Genomic DNA, 8,665 nt, shown 5'->3' with positions numbered 1-8,665 from the left:
CCGGGCTAATTGGTTCGGGTCCGGTGAGGTTTTGAAATGAATTGGAACACTTAGTTCCAAGGTTTAAAGCTTAAATTAAAATAGTGAGCGGATATCGACTTATGTCTAAACGATCCCGGAATAGAGTTTTGATTATTACAATAGCTCCGTATGGTGATTTTGGACTTAGGAGCATGTCCGAAAATTATTTGGAGGTCCGTAGTGGAATTAGGCTTGAAATGCCGAAAGTTGAAATTTTGAAAAGTTTGACCGGGGTGGGGGTGGGTGTGGGTCGGGGGTGGGGTGACTTTTTGATATCGGGGTCGGAATCCGATTCTGAAAATTAGAATACCTTCGTTATGTCATTTATGACTTGTGTGCAAAATTTGAGGTCAATCGAACGTGATTTGATAGGTTCCGGAGTTGTTTGTAGAAACTTGAAATTTCAAAGTTCATTAAGCTTGAATTGGGGTATAATTCGTGGTTTAACCGTTGTTTGAGGTGAATTGAGGGTTCGACTAAGTTCGTATGATGTTTTAGGACTTGATGATATGTTTGGTTGAGGTCTCGGGGGGCTCGGGTGAGTTCCGGAGGGGTTAACGGATCATTTTTGGCCTTGGTGAGATTGCTGATATCTACTGCTGCATTTTTGTGATTTTCTCTTTCGCGTTCGCGAGTGGGCCCTCGCGTTCGCGAAGAGTGTTTTCTGAGTGTGAGGTTTTGTTCTTCGCATTCGCGAAGGGGAGGACGCGAACGCGAAGGTATGGTCTGTGTGTGCATCGCGAACATGAGTGGTATCGCATTCGCGAAGAGGAGTAAGGCTATGGGGACCCCAGGTCCTTGTTCTACGCGTTCGCGAGGTGGTGGTCGCATTCGCGAAGGTCTGAGCTGGTAAAGCTTCGCGTTCGCGAAGCCGTGATCGTTGTCGTGGTCGCGAAGGGTAAGATTTGTAAAGCTTCGCGTTTGTGAAGCCACAGTTGCATTCACGAACGGTTAAATTTGTGGGCAGTCGAGTTGTACTTCGCGAACGCGAGAGACCTATCGCGTTCGCGAAGAAGAGAGTTCTGGACAGAAAGTTTAAGTTCAGAAAATTGGACTTCATATCATTTTCCATTTTTACGATTTTGGAGCTCGGATTGAGGCAATTTTGGGGAGATTTTAAGAGAAAACAACGGGGTAAGTGTTCTTAACTCAATATTGGTTAAATTATCCGAATCCATGGTTGTTTTTACCATTTAATTGGTGAATTAAGTTGGAAAATTTTGAAAATCCTCTTGGATAAATTTGAGGATTTGAGGGTCGAATTGTTATCAAAATTTAGTAATTTTGGTATGGTTAGACTCGTAGTGGAATGGGGGTTCATATTTTGTAACTTTTGTCGAGTTCCGAGACGTGGGCCCCACGAGTGATTTTTGGAGTTAAAATTCAGATTTTTATGGAAAAATTATATTTTCATATAGAATTAATTCCAATAAATTTTATTGACTGAAACAAATTATTTGTGACTAGATTCGAGGTATTCGGAGGCGATTTGCGAGGCAAAGGCATAACAGTGTAAAGAATTTCACACTCTGAGGTAAGTAACAGTTTTAAATCTGGTCATGAGGGTATGAAACCCCGGAAATTGGTATCATGTGATTACTTTGGAGGTGACGCACATGCTAGGTGACGGGCGTGTGGGCATGCACCGAGGGGATTGTGACTTGATCCGTCCCGTGAGATTGTAAAGTTGAATAACTTGTTGTTAGCTATGCGTTCTCTATGTGTTGTGGAAATTTGACTAGAAACCATGGTTGGGCTATATGTTGGTACTGTTGGGACCCACAGAGGTCGTACACATGTTGAATTATCTGCCTAAATTATTATTTTGTACTCAGTCACAGTTTACTTAATTATTTTATCTCAGTCTCTATTGTTCATTATTGATGTATCATATCATTGTTTTTGGGCTGATTTCATGATTGTGAGATATTATACTATATCACGTGAGTTAGCCGTGGATCACGTGAGTTGTCCGTGCGGATCCTCATATTATACTATAGCACGTGAGTTGGCCGTGCAGCACGTGAGTTGTCCGTGCGGATCCTTATATTACACTATAGTACGTGAGTTGGCCGTGCGGATCCTTATATTATACTATAGCACATGAGTTGGCCGTGCAACACGTGAGTTGGCCATGCGGATCCAGATATTTATATTATGGCACGTGAGTTGTCAGTGCAGATTATAGCGCTTGGGCTGTAGGAACCCCTCCGGAGTCTGTACACCCCCAGTGAGCGCGGGTACCCATTGAGTGTGAGTGTTGATGGCTGAGAGCCGAATGGTTAAGCTGTTGTGATGAGTTGAGTGACTGTTGCCTGAGAGGCTGTACTTGCTTTGCATTTGTTGTTGTACTTGGTTGCTATCTGTCATTATTGTGAAATCTCTGAAAGATTTTATATCCGGATTACATGAACTTGAACTGTATAAAATTGATTTGGCTTAAACTGCCGGATTTGAAAGCATGTCTATTCTTTGTTGGAATTACTGAAAGTGAACTATAACTGTGTAGCTCGTCATTATCTTCAGTTCCTTAGTTATTATTGTTACTTGCTGAGTTGGTTGTACTCATATTACACCCTGCACTTCGTGTATAGATCCATATATTTTCGGATATAATGGGTGCTAATTCTCTCACACAGTTGATTTTTCGGAGATTCAGAGGTAGCTATCGTGTTTCGCAGATCTTGCCTCTCCTTCCCTATCTCCTTATTTACTGTATTTGGTCTCAGACTGTTCTGGACCGTATTCTCCAGACTTGTATTCATATTAGATGCTCATGTACTCAGTGACACCGATTTTTGGGAGTGTTTATATATATAATTATGAGTTTTTCTTCCGCTAAATTTAGATATTATGTTTTCAAACTTAAAAGATATGGTGGTTTATTGAGATCGTCGGCTTGCCTAGTATTGGGATTGGTGCCATCACGACGAGTGGGATTTTTGGGTCGTGACAAATCATATATAAATATAAATATTTTATTCCTAAAAGTTAATATATTTTTATACTTTTATCCTCTTACTTGGAACTCTTTCGTCATTTAAATCTATAATCAAATATTTTTGAGTATTATTTAATTATTTAATATACTTATCCTTAAATTAATTCAAAATATAAATATTCTCACACTCCCTTTATTTTTCTCTTTATATAGTTTTGCCCTATTATAAAAATTTAATTAGTTTTTTATATTAGTATTTTACCAGCAATCAAAATATGTAATATCACATTTTATTTTAAGTCATAACTTTGAATTAGTCTAAAATATTGAATAAATAAGTCTTTTTAATTAGCAAATTTTAAATCTATTGTATTTTCCTATAATTAGTTTATATCACGTGCAATTAAAACTTCTTTCTCTTTTAGTTTCAAGTTTAATTTTTATTTTCGTTAATAAATTATCTATATGAGACATTTATTTTGTATTCTTAATATTTTAATTTTTTATCCTATTATTATTTTTCTTTATCTAGTAAAACTTTAATTTTGTGGTCATATCCATAGTTTGAGCGTTTTTACCATAATTTTAATCTAATATCAAGTTCAAATCATCTTTCCCTTCTATTTATAATTTTAATTATTTTTAAATTTTTAATTATTGATGTTACATTACCTAATATATAGTATTTCATATTTTCACGTGGCCTTCATTATATTTTATTATAAAATATTTTATTTTATTATTTTATAGATATTTAAATTAAAAAATAATAATCAATAACTAATTATTAATTAAATAATTAATTATTAACTAATTATGCCATGTGGCTTTTTTCTAGGCTGCCACTTGGCTTAAGGAGAGGGCTTTTTTCTCTCCTTTTAATTTTATTTTCGTTACTAAATTATCTACATGAGATATTTATTTTGTATTCTTAATATTTTAATTTGTTATCCTATTATTATTTTTCTTTATCTAGTAAAACTTTAATTTTGCGGTCATATCTATAGTTTGAGCGTTTTTACCATAATTTTAATCTAATATCAAGTTCAAATCATCTTTCCCTCCTATTTATAATTTTAAATGTTTTAAATTTTTTAATTATTGCTATTACATTACCTAATATATAGTATTTCATATTTTCATGTGGCCTTCATTAGATTTTATTATAAAATATTTTATTTTATTATTTTATAGATATTTAAATTAAAAAATAATAACTAATAATTAATTATTAATTAAATAACTAATTATTAATTACTTATGTCATGTGACTTTTTTTAGGGTGCCTCTTGGCTTAAGAAAAGGGTTTTTTCCTCTCCTTTTAATAATATATAGATTGTTCTCAATAATATTATCTAAACTTTAATTAATAAAATCTCTATTATATATATATATATAGATTTTTCGTGTAACTTTTAGATATCTAATCCTCTCTATAATACAAGTCTGTGACAGAAGTATTAATTTGTGACAGAAGTATATGATTTATGTTCTAGAGTTCTTTAAGTATAAAGTACTCAACTCTTTTCATCACATTATTTGTTTTTCTTTTCAACACATTTGGCAAAAGACGTCATAAATATTTTTAATTATAAACAGCAGAGATTTATAATATTCCCTGTCTCGTTTTGTATACAATGCTTGATTGGACCTATGTTTAAGATGCTATTTTGAGTAGAAGAATGATAGAATAAATAGTTGAAAAATTATTTTAATTATAAGAACATTACATCAAAGTTTAAAAATTTAATTGCTATATCAATTTAAAATTTTAAAAGTTGTAAAATTTTTAAAGGAGTAATTGGTACTCCATCTCAGGATTCGGTACAATAAGTTATTAGCACCATACCAGTTTGTTGGTCCCAACTCCCACAGGTCTTCAATTAATATCCAGTACGTATAATTTAGACATTATCTCGATATATATGGAGTTCACCATTATACGGTGGAGCTCCGGTAATAGTATAACAAAAACAATATTAAGCAATTTTGAATAGAACATGAGCAAACTTATACCTTTTGCCTACTTAATTAAATAGCAAAAGAGAATGGTGATGAAACCTATGTCACTATGCCTAACAAACCCTCGTAGATACCGTCTTCCACCCAACCCTGCTAATTACTCTTAAATTCGGATAATAATTAAATTTATAAGTGGTTTTAAGGATATGTGATTTCACTTGGCACAAACTGAGAAATATGAGAATTGAAGTTAGAAATTAACTGTAAAATGAAGCAACCAATGCAACGCGCAACTTTGACCCTCGAGCTAGGTTGCCCTAGAACCAACTGAGTATATTATTGAAAAGCAAGAACTGGACAGCTGAATGAGAGAGCTTAAGAGAGAAAAAGGTAATATATTGATTTGTTATGCGTGAATCTGTCCTTACAAAATGATTGGAACCCCCTTTATATAGTGGAGGAGTTCTACATATGGCACAATTCTAAATACAGAAGGAAATCTTCTGATTGGCTAATCAACCGGTCTTGACTTGATATATGCCGAGATCTCCGCCACAATCCTCGCCTGGTTACGGATTCCTCGGCTTTCTGTTATTCGACTTAGCAGGCTTCCTTCGATCTCGCTAGATCTCTATCCTTCTCGGTCTCGACCTTAGCTGGTCTCGATCTCGATCAATCCTTGAATTACGAGCTAGGCAATATTTATTCATGTAACGATCCAATATAACTTGGGATTGAACCTCGGTTTGCCACCTCGGTCTCGATTAACCATATTTTGGCCGTATACAGATAGTCCTCTCATTTTTTGGAGAGTAATGACAAGAAACAATTTGAGCCTTCGATCATGACGTAATTGTCGTGACATAAGCAGCAGAAGTGACTGAAATGTCTCGTCGGTACAGTTTTCCAGGTATTTAATGCGCGTCAGTCGATGGTCGGCCACTACCAGTTTTGAACCGTCATTGTGAAACTGATAAATAGACCCCTTCTTCATTATTTCAAACTTTACTTTCAAATCTTTTTCATTCCAATCTCCATAGTTCTTTGCCTTCTTCAAAGCTTCCTATCTTCAGATCTTTTGTAACGACCCGACTTGTCGTTTTAAGAAATTACGCCCCGTTCAGTGACTTAAGGTCTTGAGCAGCTTCGTATTATGTGTATTAACTTGTATGCGTGGTTGATTTCAGTTATCGGATGATTCGGGGTGATTTGGGACACTCGGTCCCTAAAACGGAAGTTTAAGTCTTAGGATTTTGACCATAGTCGGGAATGTATAAAGAAGACTCCGGAATGGAGTTCTGTCAATTCCGTCAGCTCCGTTGGGTGATTTTGGACTTAGGAGCGTGTCCGAAAAATTATTTGGAGGTACGTAGTGGAATTAAGCTTAAAATGGCGAAAGTCGAATTTTTGAAAAGTTTGACCGGGGGGTTGACTTTTTGATATCGGGGTCGGAATCTAATTCTGAAAATTTGAATAGCTTCGTTATGTCAATTATGACTTGTGTGCAAAATTTGAAGTCATTCTGAATTGATTTGATGTATTTCGGCACAAGACATAGAATTTGAAAGTTCAAAGTTCATAGATTTTGATTTGAGGTGTAATTCGTCGTTTTGATATTGTTCGATGTGATTTGAGGCCTCGAGCAGGTCCGTGTTATGTTTTGGGACTTGATGGTATATTTGGTTGAGGTCCCGGGGGGCTCGGGTGAGTTCCAGGATGGTTTCAGATCATTTCTCCTTGTTTTGCAACTGCTGGAACTGATATATGGTATTGTTATTCGCCAACGCGGAGGGTCTCACGTGTTCGCGAAGAAGGATTTTGGACGGTTGGGATTTGCCCATCGCGAACACGATGAAGAAGACGCGAACGCGAAGAGGAAAGGGAGTTGGGGGCCTGCCTGGCGTTAAGCCTTCGCGAACGCAACTCGTGTCTCGCGAACGCGAAGGGCAGAGGTCGGAATGCATCGCGAACGCGATGAGGATATCGCGAACGCAAAGAAGGAATCTGGGCAGCACATTTTTTGTGCTTCGCGAACGTGAAGCTATGGTCGCGAACGCGAAGAAGGCCTATCTGGGCAGAATTAAAAGTCCCAATTTGGAGCTCGGTAGAAGGCGATTTTTGGAGAGATTCTTGCGTGGGTGTTTGGGGTAAGTGATTCTTATCCAGTTTTGATTAATTTTCATGATTATGTCTTTGAATCCATTATTTAATTCGGATTTAATGGAGGAAAAATCAAGAATTTTGTAAAATCTTTCAAAAACAAAAATTTAAGATTTGGAAGTTGAGTTATTATTGGAATTCGATAAAATTGGTATGGTTGAACTCATATCGGAATAGGTGTTCGGATTTCATGAAAAATTTGCCGGGTTCCGAGGGGCGGGTCCCGCGTTGACTTTTATTGACTTTTTGAAATAAAATTTTAAGTCGACGTATTATTATCCGGAATTGATTTCGATGAATTTTAATGAAGTTATACAATTAATTTGGATAGATTTGAGCTGCCCGGAGGTCAATTCAAGCAAGAAGGCTATTTTAGGATATCGGCCTAACTTCAAAGAGGTAAGTGTCTTGCTTAACCTCGAGTGAGAGAATTTTTCCTTAGGCATTGAGTCTTATGTGCAATTTGTGTAATTGAAAACTATGTACGCGAGGTGACGAGTACGTACTTGGTTTATATGTGCAAATTTCATCGATTAAAAATCCTTAGACGCCCTTATGTATTAAATTGAAAATTATTGGCACTCATTAAATCCTCTATTTGTCATGCCTAGATCAATATTTGTTGAAATTGTTTTTACATGATGATTTGGTGTGATTGCCATCTTGATTTTTATGTGAAATATTCTTTTGTTGAGTTGTTCACTTTCGGATATTTTGTTAAGATTCTTTGTGCATATTATGGTCGAGCCATGGGCTCCTTATTGTGAAAAATAAGGTATTGTTGATTTTTGTGATAATTTGTAATATTTGAGCACTTGATATGCAGTCTGTGATAAGTTGTAATAATTGAGCATTTGATGTGCAATCTATGCTATGTTGTAATATTTGAATACTTGAAGTGTAGTTTATGAGATGTGATATTGGCACATTATATTGTGGTAGTTATGTTCGGGTGTTTGCACGAGGTTTCTGCCATGCTATTATTACTATTGATTTATGCACATGCGGCGTGACAAGGCGGGCTATTTATATATATGTATAGATTTACGCATGTGGCGAGATAAGGCGGGCATTTACTTTACTATTGCACACGTGTCGAGACAAGGGGCTATGTCGGGGATTGATTTGTGATGGCCTGGGGGCATTATTGTTGTTGCATATTTATTTTGGGACTACGAGGCGGTACCTCGGGAGATCTCCTGTTGAACACTTACTTCGGGACTATGTTTGCACTTGCCCTTGATTATTTTTTTTTCCGTAATTTGTAAATTTTTGTATTTTTTGTGATGTATTATTTGACTTAATATTAAGTGTTTTATATTTCTTGATGTATTGTGTTGACCTTGACTTTTTTCGTACGAGACTTTGAGAATTTGTATATTATGGGTTGTACTTGTCTTTGATCATTGAGTTGTTTTAAATAAAAGAAAATTTCCAGTATGTTTAATTTAATAAATTTTATATCCAAATCAGTAGTTTACCTGATGCTTTATTTTAAAGGAAATGCCATTTTTCCTCTCTCAAACGATTTCTAAAATAAACTTATCCTTTTGTTGATTTCTTACTTGATTTAAATAATTT

At 35.6% G+C, this 8,665-nt stretch overlaps 1 pseudogene; it reads left to right on the top strand.

The window, feature by feature from the left end:
* LOC104096571 (isocitrate dehydrogenase [NAD] regulatory subunit 1, mitochondrial-like) overlaps nt 1-8,665 on the top strand; it is a 54,434-nt pseudogene that overhangs the window by 21,854 nt on the left and 23,915 nt on the right.

The sequence above is a fragment of the Nicotiana tomentosiformis genome, chromosome 1 (genome assembly GCF_000390325.3).
Source record: "Nicotiana tomentosiformis chromosome 1, ASM39032v3, whole genome shotgun sequence".
In the NCBI taxonomy this organism is placed as follows: domain Eukaryota; kingdom Viridiplantae; phylum Streptophyta; class Magnoliopsida; order Solanales; family Solanaceae; genus Nicotiana; species Nicotiana tomentosiformis.
The sequence above is the reverse complement of the archived record's forward strand: the minus strand, read 5'-3'. Positions and strand labels throughout refer to the sequence as shown.